This window comes from Pinus tabuliformis, chromosome 4_1, assembly GCF_031772625.1.
Source record: "Pinus tabuliformis cultivar Carrire ecotype Pingquan chromosome 4_1, CPIR1, whole genome shotgun sequence".
NCBI classification, from domain to species: Eukaryota; Viridiplantae; Streptophyta; class Pinopsida; order Pinales; family Pinaceae; genus Pinus; species Pinus tabuliformis.
This window is the reverse complement of record NC_142303.1, coordinates 448,151,113-448,165,377: the sequence shown is the minus strand read 5'-3', so window position 1 is coordinate 448,165,377 and position 14,265 is coordinate 448,151,113.

The following is a 14,265-nucleotide window of genomic DNA, read 5'->3' as shown; positions in this document are numbered from 1 at the left end:
TAAGTTAATGTTTTGAGGAGTTTGCTCGGTGCCAAGATTTATCAATTCAAACCTAAGGGTAGAACTTTGGAGCTTTGCATTAGTCACAGGTTTAAACCTGTCTTTAATATCATAAAGATCCTCCAGCTTTACCACAGGCTTAGGAATTGCATTTTCCTGAGGTGTTTCTCTCATTTGGGAGTCATGCTCATCTTCCTCAATGATTTGATTATCATAGGACTTTTCAGAAGTTAAGAATTGTAAAATATCCTCATCATGGTTGAATACTCTCCAATTAGTGACATTGTCAGGAACTGAAGGCCTAAAAAGCAATTCTAAGGAAAATCTATCTGGGCTGTAGTCTTCAGAAGGTAGGAGCTTGGAAGCTACATTAGCTAGGAGATCGGCTGCCGAGTTTTGAGACCTAGGAATGAAGGAAATGTTGAATGCAGAAAAGTGTGAGGTAAGTTCTTGTACTAGCGATTGATAATGTTTGAGGTGATTTGAAAGACAATGGATTGCATTCCTCACCTGTTTAACAATAATTTCAGAATCGCCGAATACTTTTAGATATTGCACTTTAAGGACGATTGCTTTATATAATCCCTGGACTAAGGCTTCATATTCGGCTGTATTGTTAGTGCATTCGAATTCTAGCCTACAGGACAACATTGTCTTTTCTCCTTGTGGGCTAACCAAAATACATCCTGCTCCTGAGCCCTCGCTAGACTTGGACCCATCGAAATATAAAGACCAAAATAAAGAGGTATTAACAAATGCATTTATAGAATTCTCAGTATCATTGAAACATCTTGATTGATCTGTTTGTGAAAAATTTTCGATCTGAGATGTAGAATGGTTTACTGAGAACGGAGAGGGTTGGGAAACGAAGTTGCCAAAGAATGACTCTGATGAATAATTCCCCAAAATGTTGTTGTTGAATGCTACTGGCTGGTTTTCTTGTTCGAATTCTGTAACTGTATGGGTCATATATTTTTCCCGATCGATCCTTATTTGATTTGGCTTGCCCTTGTAGGGAAGCCACATATGTGACCAATCAGTGGAAATATACCCATGCAATTTTTCAGACCAATCCCTACTCAAAATTAAACCGTAAAATTCAGGTATATCAGCTATTAGAATATCAATCCTCTGTACTATTCTTGGATCAGCAGATAACCTAATAGTTACGGAATTAATTTCTCCTAAAACTTGTACTTTGGTCCTGTCCAACTATACAATATGAATAGCAGACTTTTGGGGTTCAATGTTTAGTTTAGAACAAACTGAAGCTAGCATTATGTTAGATGATGCCCCTGAGTCAATTAAACAGTTGTGCAAGTTTCTGTTGTAAATCTCGTAGGTCAATAGGAAAGGTGGGGTATGAGAATTTGATCTATCGCCAATCAGAACTGAATCGGTAGCTTCAACCATACCGGGAGGGGGTTGGCCTGAATCATTAGCAGCTTTAGCACTGGGAAGAGGTGCAGAGGGGACAGCATTCAATTCCTTGAGAAGCAATTTCTACTGATGTTTTAATTTACTAAGTTCAAACATAGTAATGTTTGCTTTAGATTTCTTCATGTCATCAACAATATTGTACTCCATTGAATCTGATACCACTAATGTTTTAGATGTTGTAGGAGTATTAGAAGTTGAAGGCTGGTTTTTGGGAACGGCTGCAAGTGATTTCTTTGCAGGTGTTTTTTCTTTGGTTGTAGCGGCACCAGCACTCCTTTTCTTTGATGTTACCTCAACAGGTTCGGAAGTACTTTTGCTTCTAGTAGTGACCAGGAATGCTTCTTCTTCGTTATCGGTATCGGAGTTGGGGAGTATAAAATCCCACATTCCATGACATTCCACTACTTCTTCTTCATCGCTAGTTTGTGAAATCGTTTCTTCTTCCTCTTCTTCTTGTTCTGAATCAGCATTAGATATGACATTTGGTGGCTTTGATTCATTTTTCTTAAAAGTTCTAAAGGGCCTTTTGGTTGATGTCTCGGCTACCTGTTTCTTTATTTCAACCATTTCATTTAATAAAGTTTTTAGGACTTTTTGCAAACCCTCCATGTCATAGGGGTCTTTTGAGGTTTTCTTTCTTGAGTCATCTTTAAAAGAGACTTTTTTGGCTTTTCTGTCTTCCAGGGCAGCTTTCTTTTCCAGAGCATTGATACGTTTCTCCACAGCAAGCACTTCTTTCATGCTTTCAGCTAAGGTAGGTTTCCCAGCTCTATCTACGAAAATGGCTATATTGGCAGGCAGGGCTGTTATATACCATTCGCTTCAAATTTGTTCACTTGGTTTGGAGGCTGTAGGGATTTTATTTAGGAGTTTATTGAAGCGAGCATTAAATTCCTTAATTGGTTCCCTATGCTCTATTCTCAGATTGGAGAGGTCGTTTATTAGGGTAGCCAAAGACCTATCATCTCCATATTTGGTAAGAAACTGCTCTTGGCAAGTGTTCCAACTGGTAATGGAACCAGAGGGTAGAGAAAAATACCAGGATCCTGCTGATCCCTGCAAGGTGTAAGGGAAAATTCTAACAACAACATCTTGTTCTGTTACTCCTTTCAAGTTGACTGCCAACATGAAATTATTGATGTGTTCCTCAGCCTAAGTCCCATCATCTGGATTAAACTTGGGTAGCCATTTTTCAGGAGCATCCGGCAATGGGCACAGGCATATTGACTGCACCAGGTCTGGTCCATGGATCTGCCATTATAATAGCAGTAGTGGTTGATACTACTGTCGGGACTACAGATGTCTGGGAAGGAAATAATGTTGAGGAGTGAGCAGGTTGGGATGCTGAAGCTCCTAATCCCTGGTGAACAACAATATGTAAATGGGGAGTGGATGGTTGACTTTGCAGAGGAGAAGATGCAATGGAGGATGTGGATGAAAGCTCTTCACTGTCAGATCCTTCAGTATATTTCTTCGCCTTTTTCCTTTTGGGTAAAGGGAACTCAGTGGGTTCAATACCGAGCTTTTCGCTCTGAAGTCTGGTGAGAGGGTGAGGTAAATTGAACTGCGAAGTCGCACTGCTTTGTGATACCTCAGATTTCTGTGGTGAAATCGAGAAGCTCTGAAGTTTGTGGATAAGAGACTGGACTTCAGGTGATTCAAGACTTAATTGTTCTGGAATATGATGGGTTTGAGCAGTGGTAGTTGATTCCTCTTCTTCTTGTTTGGATACTGGAGAACCAGCATGCGAATGAGAAGTTCGAGGGGATTCGGAGGGAGAATTACTCTTAGACTGGCTTGCAGATTTGGGTTTGTTTGCCATTCACAGTCAGGCCCTCCTTCTAGCGCCAAAAATGTTGATGCCTCGAAAATCGCTGCAACAACATTGGGGATAACCACCCGGTCCGGACCTTAGTACAGCTCCTTTTCCGTTTGGAATAGTGGCTCCGACTCGGGATAATGGGACCAGTTTCGCAAAAGTGGATAAACGGGATGAATGGATGATTTATAAACTAGACTAACGGTGAGCGAATAACTAAAACTATTAACAAGAATACATAAACTATGATCTATCCCGGGAACTTATTGAGCTTTAAAGTGCAGCGCTTGATGATCTATGTCTATAAACAGGCATATAGATGACTCTATTTAATGGACATAGACATTATTTCATTCATGATTACTATGCTTAAATAGTTAAGCAAAGCGATTAAAGCGATATTACCACACTTATCATTTATATCATTGACATATACATGATTAAAAATAAAGGCACATCATAAAACATCCAATAGTGGAATGAATATAGATCTGCTGTTACAGCGCATGCATATAATCAATAATAGCAAGAATAATCACATAACAATTCATATGAAAGGAATGAATTCAGACATAGATAGAAATACCATATGAGCTGCTTGACACTCCCAATATCAATCGCTACTTGTAATTCCTCCTTCAACGCAAAAACATTCTCAACAAAGACAATAGTGCACAATTGCATAAAAAAGCTTCCTTGTCGAATTAAGAATAACTGGTCCAGTTTCATAAAAGAATATTGACTGAAGCACAATAGTGCAAACTTCAGTCTTTAAGTCTGGTACAAAACTTTACGACCCTTTCCAAAAAAATGAAAGGGTCTATAAATACTTAACAAATCTACCTATCTATAAAACATAAATCCTATTAAATTGGTATCAATAAATTTTGATATGATTTTCTTCAGCGATCTGGCAGTCGGTGGCATGATTCATCAGGTAGGCTGCTTGCCTTTATATCTGAGCTGACTTATCGCAAGCATTGGCTCTACTTCAGGAGGTTTGTTGAGGCGTGAGCTGAGCTGGGCGGCATAGGTGGCATCCTGAATATCGGGAATCATATACCCGATTGCATCTATTAGGCATTTGAGGGCGGCTCTCTGTGTATGCAGCTTAATCAGGAAGAGCCAATATGCGTCCCAGGTTAAACTGTTAATCCCAGTGATTAACCTTCCCTTTTCCTCTAAATCAGGATAACATGATTGCTCCAATGTGTTTGTTGTTGTCAACTTTCCTGGTGTACATTGGGAAATCATATTTGATAAGTAGAGAGTGTTGTTAACTAGTTCAACTAGATTGCTGGAAGTTGATTTACATCTTGAAGCCGCCCTCTCTGCTTTCATCATCTGGGACTGCCATTCTGTGAAGAGTATATCTTTATGTCTTTCTAAGATCCTGGGCAAATTTGCCGCTCTCCCTTGATCAGAATCTTGCCAGTCAAGAAATGCAGCTATGATCTCTTCGGCTTGATCCAATTTATTTCTGGCTTTCTTTACCTGCTGATTTATGGATGTCGTTAATTCACACAGTGGCTCTACCTGAGCGATTTGTTGACACAGGAGCTTAATTTGGGATATTAATGCAGTGTTTATTTGTAATGCTTCTGCTCTGAATTCAGCCACTTGTGGAGCGCCCTTTATTTTTTCAAGCTGCGATGACAATTGAGCAATTTGCTCATCCTTTGTTTTCATCATTTGCTCGTTTGCTGCCCTTAATTGTGCCAATGCCTCTGATAATTCCTTCTGTTTCTGGATCGCGCTTTGGTCGATCCTTTGCTTTTCTGCCTGCAATTGTTGAGTTAGTTGACTGTTCACTTGCTGTTGTGTCAACAATTGCTGCTCTGCCTGCTCTACCTTCTGTTTTGTCTCAGCCAACTCTGCCTGTAATGAGAAAATCTCTTGATCCTTGGTTTTCAGTAGAAGACTTACCTCCGATGCCTTATCGATTGTTGCTGCCGAATAGGCTCCTGCATACTGCGACAGTTTTGTCAGGTCATCGGAGGGATCAAATTCCTCCTTCCAAACCACATTTCCCGTAACAGTTTGCTCTGGGAAAAGGGAAGGTTGATCAGTTTTCCTTCTTTTCCTTTGTCGTTTTACCACTACTTTATGCCTCGGGCTGTAGAAAACATCCAGGGGAGGAATATCTTCTACCTGGAGAATGATTTGGTCGAAGGGATCCTTAGGTATTATCTCAACGTCCTTAGAAATGGGTGGGCCGCTGGTTCCACTTAGAACATGAGGTGAAGTGATGTCCTATGTATCGTTTGTCTTGGAAGTGTCTGTATGCTTTGAACATTCCAACCCACTGATGATAGAATCAAATTGCTTCCATTCCTCGAGCAATTTAGGGTCAATATGAGTATCTATATTGACATCAATGGTGGTTTGTTTTTGCTTTTCGGCTTGGGACTCCTTCCGCACTTCTTCCTGCTCTTTCTTCTGTTGCTCCTCTTGTTCTTTCTTTTGTCTTTCCTCCTGCTCTTTCATTTGCTATTCCTCTTTCTCTTTCCTCTGTTTTTCATCCTGTGCTCTCTTCTGCTTTTCTTCTTTTTCTTTTCTCTGCTCCTCTTCCTGTTCTCTCTTCTGCTTTTCCTCCTGTTCCTTCTTCTGATCCTTTGTTATAATGGGAGGTTCCTTTGACTGTTCTTGATCAGGCTCGCTTGATGATGTCGCTGGGGTTGTCGCTAATAAATCTAGAGGCAGAGTTTGCAACCTCTGTTCTCTAAGTTTATTGAATTCAGTCAACCCTTCATCATTATATTTCGCTTTGGCGAAAGCCTTAACCTGATTTATTGTCTCAGCTGAAGAGAACAGGTCATCAAACATATCCTCTTTATGGTCAAATCTTGTCAGTTTGGCCTGTTCTAGTGCATTATAGGCAACTTTATTTGGATCAAAATGCCTATTTGGGAGAGTCGCCAGAGTTAAGGATTGAATTTTTGTGGCTTCCTTTTCTGCATGTTTGAGATCATGCAAGGTATATACACCACATCTCAAAGGAAAAGAGGGCCAGCCTTGCTTCTTATTTTTCTTGAGCGTTTGTGTAACACTCTCAACAATGATTTGGTAAGAAATTTCCCTCGCTAGCAGTTTATCCGGTATGTACAAAGGGAGGACATGAGGTCTGGCTTGGCTACCGAAAACTCTTATGTAGGTAAATCTCTCCTCCCCAAACCATCTACCTATTGCGGTTAAATCAAATCCGGCTTGATAAGAAATCTTGGGAGCAGGTTTATCGAAAATGGAATAATAAATAGGCAACATGAAGCCATTACAGACTTGGTATAGATGATGTTTATAAGAAGATTTCCACAATTTCTGATGATATATATGAATAGGCGTGGGGTCTTGTGCAGTCCACCTCCAGCCGAGTACGGGGAATTCAGAGTTAAAACACAGGGTATCTAGAATATAGGCACTATAGTAGAATGGGGGAATTACCCTTTCAGAAATACGGGTCTTACTCCTAAACTCAAGCACAGCTGTTGCTAACTTGTCAGAGAGGATAGTGGCCCAATCCATAATTACACTGTTGCATGCTGCTTCCATTAGAGGAACCATTTCTATGGTAAAATTAGCAGAGTCATGCAATCCCCATAATCTACACATCATTATTCCAGCATAGCAATAAGGAGAAGCCAGAGAATCAACCGAGTACTTACCGGAAGATTCGTGTTTGTGCTTGGCTGGATTTTGTCTCCAATCCCGGATGGGTTCGGATTCAACTTCATTTTCGTTTGCGAATTTCTCCAGGAACGCCTTATTATATATCTTCTCTGGCTCGGGCAAATGATACATTTGCCTTAGATCATCTACCCTGAATGACCCAAAAATTCTCCCGTCTCTGGTGCTAAAGGTTCTATCCAGGATTGGGATTTCTTCAATCGCCCACCGCACTACGTCTGTGTATGGGAGAATTTGCTCCCTAGCTGCTATCCGGTGAAGGAAGGAGTCAGCTAAATCCTTGAGGGTACCCTCAGACTTCCGAGTTAAATCCACAGTAGCTTCTACTGTTGTCACTGCTGGTTCTTTGGCTTCAATAAGGTTGTAGGTACCTTGCCAAGTAACTCTGACGAGACCCGTACATGTAGTATCAGATATCAATCCCTTCTTTTTGTCCACGACAGCTTGTCCTGTAGCTGGTGTAGCGAAAGCGCCTGTGGTCTTCTTTGGATTTCTTCCCCATCTTGCTTGAGCTTTCTCCTTTGGATGAATTCTGCACAGCGGCGAAAATAAACGTAACACAGAGATATGCCAATGAAAATCCAATATGGGAAAGATATATTGATCAAAGCGTGCTGAGAGATTAACTCTTAAAAATGGCCGCGGATACAATCCATGGGAAGATCTTACAATTACATTAAATGGCCGTTTAAGACCTGCCACCCCTTAAATGCTCATTATACCATTATTCGGCCGAATGGCCCGCTTAAGCGTGCTATGGATATTTTGGCGGTTGAGTGCAGGTGAACGATTGCTTAACAGATCAAGCTTTAAATATGAACGGATCGTAATATCCCTCCATTTAACGGCTTTTTGAAATCCGCGCTATATCATGATCGGGCGTCGGGAACACCTAAATCCTTATGTTGACAATTTTGAAACCCTGATCGCCGATAGCGATATCGCATCGCATCGGGAGAATTGGTGTTATATAAACATATGGATAGCATACCACCAATCGTCGATAGCGAAATCGCATCGCATCGGGGTGAATGGGCATAACAATGTGCATAGATAGTGTATCGCCGATTGCCGATTGCGATATCGCATCGCATCAGGGGTATGACCTGGGCGCCTTATTATTGTGCATAGGATATTGCCGATTGCGATATCGCATCGCATCGGGGTGAAAGGCTTGGGGTGCTTTAAGGCTGCGTATAGAGTATCGCCGATAGCCGATAGCGATATCGCATCGGCGGGAACCCATATGTCACTTATTTATGTTTTCTATGTCATTGCGATATGCGATCTTGCGATCGCTTTATCGCAATGATAAAAGATTGTATTGTTTGATCAAAAATGGGTTTTTCAAAAGGTTTTATATAATGTCTTCATTTGGTTTGCGGACCTTTTTTCAAAAAATGCAATATTGATACCAATTAACTTCTAAAGGGACCCATTTCATATGATAATTTTGTAAATATAAATGATATGAAATGGGGGGGGTTGTTGTAGGGCACAACAGAAAGTTATATTACTAACATTCTAAAGTTGAAGAAATAACTAAATTATATTATACAACATTTATAAAGGTTACATTAAAAAATAAATATTGAAACATTTAGATTAATTAATGTTAAATATTAACATTTAAATTAACATAAATATTAATTATAATAATACTTATAACAACATTATTATTTCTAATAACTTTAATAACATTAATAATGTTAATAATAACATTAAAATAGATAATAATAATAATAACTATATTAAAACATTATATGAAAACCACCTAATTGAAAATAGTTCATACTCACGTGAAGAGCGATGGAGCAGGGTGTTAGGGTTTCATCTTTGATTGAAAATATTGATCATAAAATCAGAGACATGATCTAAAATATCCATTGATTCCTTCCGAAAAATCTGCCCAAAAGAATGGAGAAGATGGAAGAGGGATCATTTGAAATTTTCATAAAGAATCTTAACAGAAATCGACCATTATTTGGATGAGGGGTTCAGATATCGTTGGAAATCTTAAACGAAGCTTTAAGAAAATCCTTTGTACAACTACCCCTTCTCAAAGTTTGTTATATGAGGGGGGATTACTACATGATTCTATTACATTGAAGGAATACAGCATTATGCAAGATTCCACCGTTAACTTAAATGTTCAGATTTTTATCAACCCTAGTGGATAATATTTAATAAGGAATTTGTTCAATATAAAAACCCTCGTGGACCAGGATCATTCAAGATTGCAGAGCAACGAAACATATACAACTCATATAATCCAATCTAAAATATCTGAGGACCTTAAATCTTGAACCAAAGGCAAAAGCACCAGAAATGACAGTTAATCTACCAAAGGTCCATGGTCTTTTCAATGTCCTCCAATATAGAGTTCTTATATATAGACTCAAGGACTTCTAGACCAAATAAGATGACCTACATCATTGGGAAATCACTACCTAGACCCCCAACAATTATATTTCTTATGCTATAAGGGATTCTTTATTATAAAATTTGATACACAGAAAGAGCTAGAATTTGCGCTAAACGTGGGGCCATGGTTTTGGGGCAATAACTCCATGGCTTCCAAAGTTAGATTCTACCTCAATGGTATTCTAAAAAATGTTGATATGGGTGAGACTACACAACTTCCCCCTTTCTTTCTGACATCACTAAGTATTAGAAGGCATTATAAATACACCAAGGATGCTCATAAAAATGGATCTAGAAAGAACTGAAAATGAATTTTCACTTTTTTTAGAATTTGTGTGCAAGTAGACCTTAGTAAAGGTATACATAATCACATTCACCATAATCATAATATTCTTCATCGAACCTGATGACCCTCAATATTGCAACAAGAATGTTGCAACTCCCAAGGCTACCAACTTTAATTATCAACCTAGGGTTCATACAAACTTAAGAGGTATCAACACTATATGTGCAACATACAATGTGTCCTTCCTTTGATGTCATGATGTACTGGAGTGAATGTAAGGAAATCAAATCCTAAACTAATTTCATAAATATAAATTTTACTTTGGAAATAAATTAATCCTAAGCAAGAACAACAAATTGTAATTGAAATCATAAGAGCATGAATTCAATTAAATAGGCCTAATCTACTTTGTAAAACTGCATGTCATAATTGGTGTTTATTCTTCATCAACCATTGATTTAGAGCCTAGGGGGTGATGATTCAATCCTAAGGGACCAAAACCAATATTTTTAGAAATCTGGGCAAGTATATACACACTGGAAGAGTACTACAGGAAACAACAGATTTACTACAGGAAATTATAATTTACCGAATGACTAAGAAAATAAAATGAAAATTGGATGGGACAAATTTTTTTATTTAATAGGATGTATTAGGTCTCCATTCCAAGTGGAATCGCTCAAAGATACCTCTGTTAACCCATGCTAAAAAATAGTATAAAATTACTAGTCTAAAATCTAAAAATTCGAGAACTAGTGAGCTAATAAATCTTTCAAAATCCTAACCTAATCAAGTGAAAATTAAATGAAGTAATTTTTGTTATTAACTAGATTTTGTTTTTTGATCTAATGGAAGTGGAATCATCTTGATTTAATCTCGCTAACATGCTCTAAAAAATAGCAGAAATTTATTGTTATTTGCCACAAGGGACTTCCAGAAATCTAGATTTTGGAATAAACAAACTAATCCAAGTAGCTCAATGATTACTATGACCTTCCAAATATGTTCCAAGGATGAAATGATGCTCATGATCCTGAAAAATAACTTACTTCAACCATCTAACCCAATCCTACAATAGGAAATCATCAATACGAAATGCAGAAATAAAAAACAAGAACAAGAGATGCATGTGAATAATAAGTGAAAAGGAAGAAAAGTAAATGATACAAAAGGGCTCTGAGGCTCTTGGGATGGTCAGGCCTAAGGAAACTCAGAGTCCTATGGAGGAGAACAAGATTTAGAAGCTGAACATGGCACCAATCTTCATTATTTCCATCAATACAATTACATCCCTACAAGAAATGCCAATGGAGCTGCAAAATACGGGTTCTCTCCACAAGAAGACTAATAAAAATCAACCCCTAGAGGAAAATTCGACTTGGTACTTATGAAAAATGATTAGGAATCATTCCCCATGAAAGTAGGAAGATTTCCCCACCAAAATCCCTTGATTAGTGAATCTGGTTCCCAATACTAGGAATCTACATTAAATGGCAGGGAACACATTCCTAGGTTTTCTCAATTATTGGAGCTCCACAATATGTGCCATAATTCCATAATATCTTGTTGATTTATTATTTACTATTGATCCTCCTATAGTAGGGAGGAGGTCCCTAGATTATCTCCTCCTCCAAATCCCCATAATATGCCCAATATTCACACAACATTCCATTCAAGAGATTACAAAGCCCAAAAATATCTTGGATGCCTCAGATTTTCTTCACCAATACCTTGACAATTTTTCCTATCTCCACCCACCTATCAAGGGACTCTCGGAGATTAAACCACCTCCACCCCCAACCCTTGGGAATTTTCCTGAGACCACCTCACCCAATTCCAAAACCTTTCGACAATCCAAAACTCAACCGAGAAAACAATCCCATCACACCATGACTATCTAGGAAATGGAACAATGAGGTTGAAACCAATGTCAAACCAAGCAAAAACCATGCCAATGAGAACAAATGAACAAATTCATGCACCATTCATTCTCACCTCAGCTAGTAAATTACACAAGCAAGTTGTTACTTGCAAAATCCTCCTATTGAAGTTGCTTGATCAAGTCTTCCTTATTTTTCCTCTTCTTTCCTTTTCTTTCCCTTTCCTTCCTTTTCTTTCCTTCTCCAATGTTAGATTTCTCCAAGAATGCTCTAAGTGTGCAAAAGTATGAGGGAAAATATAAAGATCCAAAACTAAACTAACAAAAAGCTAAACCAAGAAAAGTTGTGAACTGATCTTGAAAAGCCTTCTTAGTATTGAGGCCTCTATTTTCTTCATTTTCCTCTATTTTCCTTCAATTCCCCTCTCATGAAAATTTGTGACCCTTCATTTCCCTTTTCTCCTATTTTCCTTTATTTTTCATAAATAAATGCCAATTAATGCCTCTTTTCCTTTGCCAATGCCTTTACAAATTTCCTTATCCATCATAAACTAAAAGTGACACCCACTAGAATGTTCTATCCAAAATTCAACTTGGAATATGTGTCCCTTGACCTTGGTCTTACTCTTTTTCCTTTATTAACTTTTTTACATGAACTTTAAAGTTCGGGCTATTACACACATGCTCTTGACTATACATGACTTTCTAAGTTTCTGGGTTCTAAATCTTATAAATCTTTAATCCATCTTTATGTCTAATAAAGATATAATTTTCAACTTTCATATCTACCTTACCCCTAATTTCATTTCGAACATGTACATGAGCATCATCGCCAAGTACCCTGAGAAGTTTGAGAGGGGGTTTCTTACCAGTCCATACTCCCTATAGAATCTAATCATCCAATGTTAATGAGGGTGATCTATTTACCAAGTGACATGAAATATCCATTTTGTATGCCTAAAATTATTGTTCGAACCCGACACAACTAAGCATGCTTATTGCCTCCTCCATTAGCATCTTATTCATCCTTTCTACATATCCACTCTTCCAAGTTGTATATGGAGTAGTCTTCTTCATTGCTATGCTACACTTCTTAAAATTTATTTGAATTAATTCACACATAATTCCCCACAATTATCTATCCTCCACACCTTAATGTTATTCTCTTTCTACTTCCCCACAAGATCCTTAAACACTTTGAATTTGTCAAAGACTTCAAATTTCCTCCTAATGAAATAAATCCATGTATTCCTTAAGAAGCCATCATTAAATTATACATAATACACATATTTATCCATTGACTGAATTGAAATAGGTATAAACACATCATTGTGCACCAACTCTAATACTCCCTTAGACCTTATAGCACTAGAGGATAATTTACCCAACTTTGCTTCCCATATAAGAAAATATTCACAGAAATCAAAATCTAGAGATTAATTAGATATACCCTCTAATATACCATTACCATGTAGTACTTGAAGGAACTTCTAGCATTATGCCCCAATATTTGATGCCACAACATATTATTTTCTCTCGAGACTCTAGGAATTGTTCCTTCTTTAGCTCCATTCTTAGAAACAAGGGAGTTGTTGCACCCTTCCTAATAGCTTATACAAAGTTTCAATCCAAACTTACCTCAACAATACCATTTCTCCTCGAATACTCTTGTAGATATCCTTTTCAAACACTATTTTTACACTTTTATTTTTCATCTTACTTACATAAATCAAATTTCTAACCAATCTCAGGATGTGTATAACACCATGGGGTGTTATAATCCTTCCACCTATGAGCTTCAACTTAAATTTTTGTCATCCTATAATTTTATCTCTCGAGTCATCTCCTAGGAAAACATCATGAGCATTATATATTTCATACCCACAAGTCCACTCCATATGGAGAGTCATATAAAAGGATGCCCTTGAGTCAAATAACCATGCCTCATGATCTAATGTGTACTTGAATAATCTATGTATACATCCCTTCCTTCATCTAAGGAGGGATTTGCTTATGTAGAAGGAAGTTTACTTTCTCAACAATTTTGGATCTACAATTTTTCTTGTAATGCACTTATTTTCAACATCTCCAACATACTTAAATACAAATTTTCCTAGAGATTTACATTCTCATTTAGATTTAGTTCTCTCATTTGAGGACTTATTCCTATTTCTATTCTAGTAACATCCTCCTATAGACAAGACATCTCTGTTCAAAATTTTAATTTTTTCCGTCTCATCTCCTCTAATAACAAGGATGAGACAATTTCAACGAAACTTAAAGTAGTTACATTACTACCTATAAAAAATAACAAGACTCTCCCATAAGTATAGTAAAGAACATAACATATTGATACACTTATCTCCATCTAAAATCTTAATATCAACAGATAATACTTGGCTTACGAAAATATTAAAGGCATTTAGATACTTGGTTAAAAGTCTCCATCCTTCATCCCCGGGTTATGTGCATCTTTCTTTGTTAGAACAATATGTTCACCAGGGCCTTAGACTGATACAACATCCCTATCTTGTTCAATAATGTCTTTGATGTAGCTTCTCCTGAAACATTTAGTAATATTAAATCTAAGAGACACAACCATATTATGCTCTTTGCCTTTCGATCCAACTTGGTCCAATCTTCTGTCAGCATCATTGTTGGTGCAATACCCAGATCCATAGCGATCCATTCATTTTTGTTCACCAACATATCTTCCATTTTGAGCTTCCACAA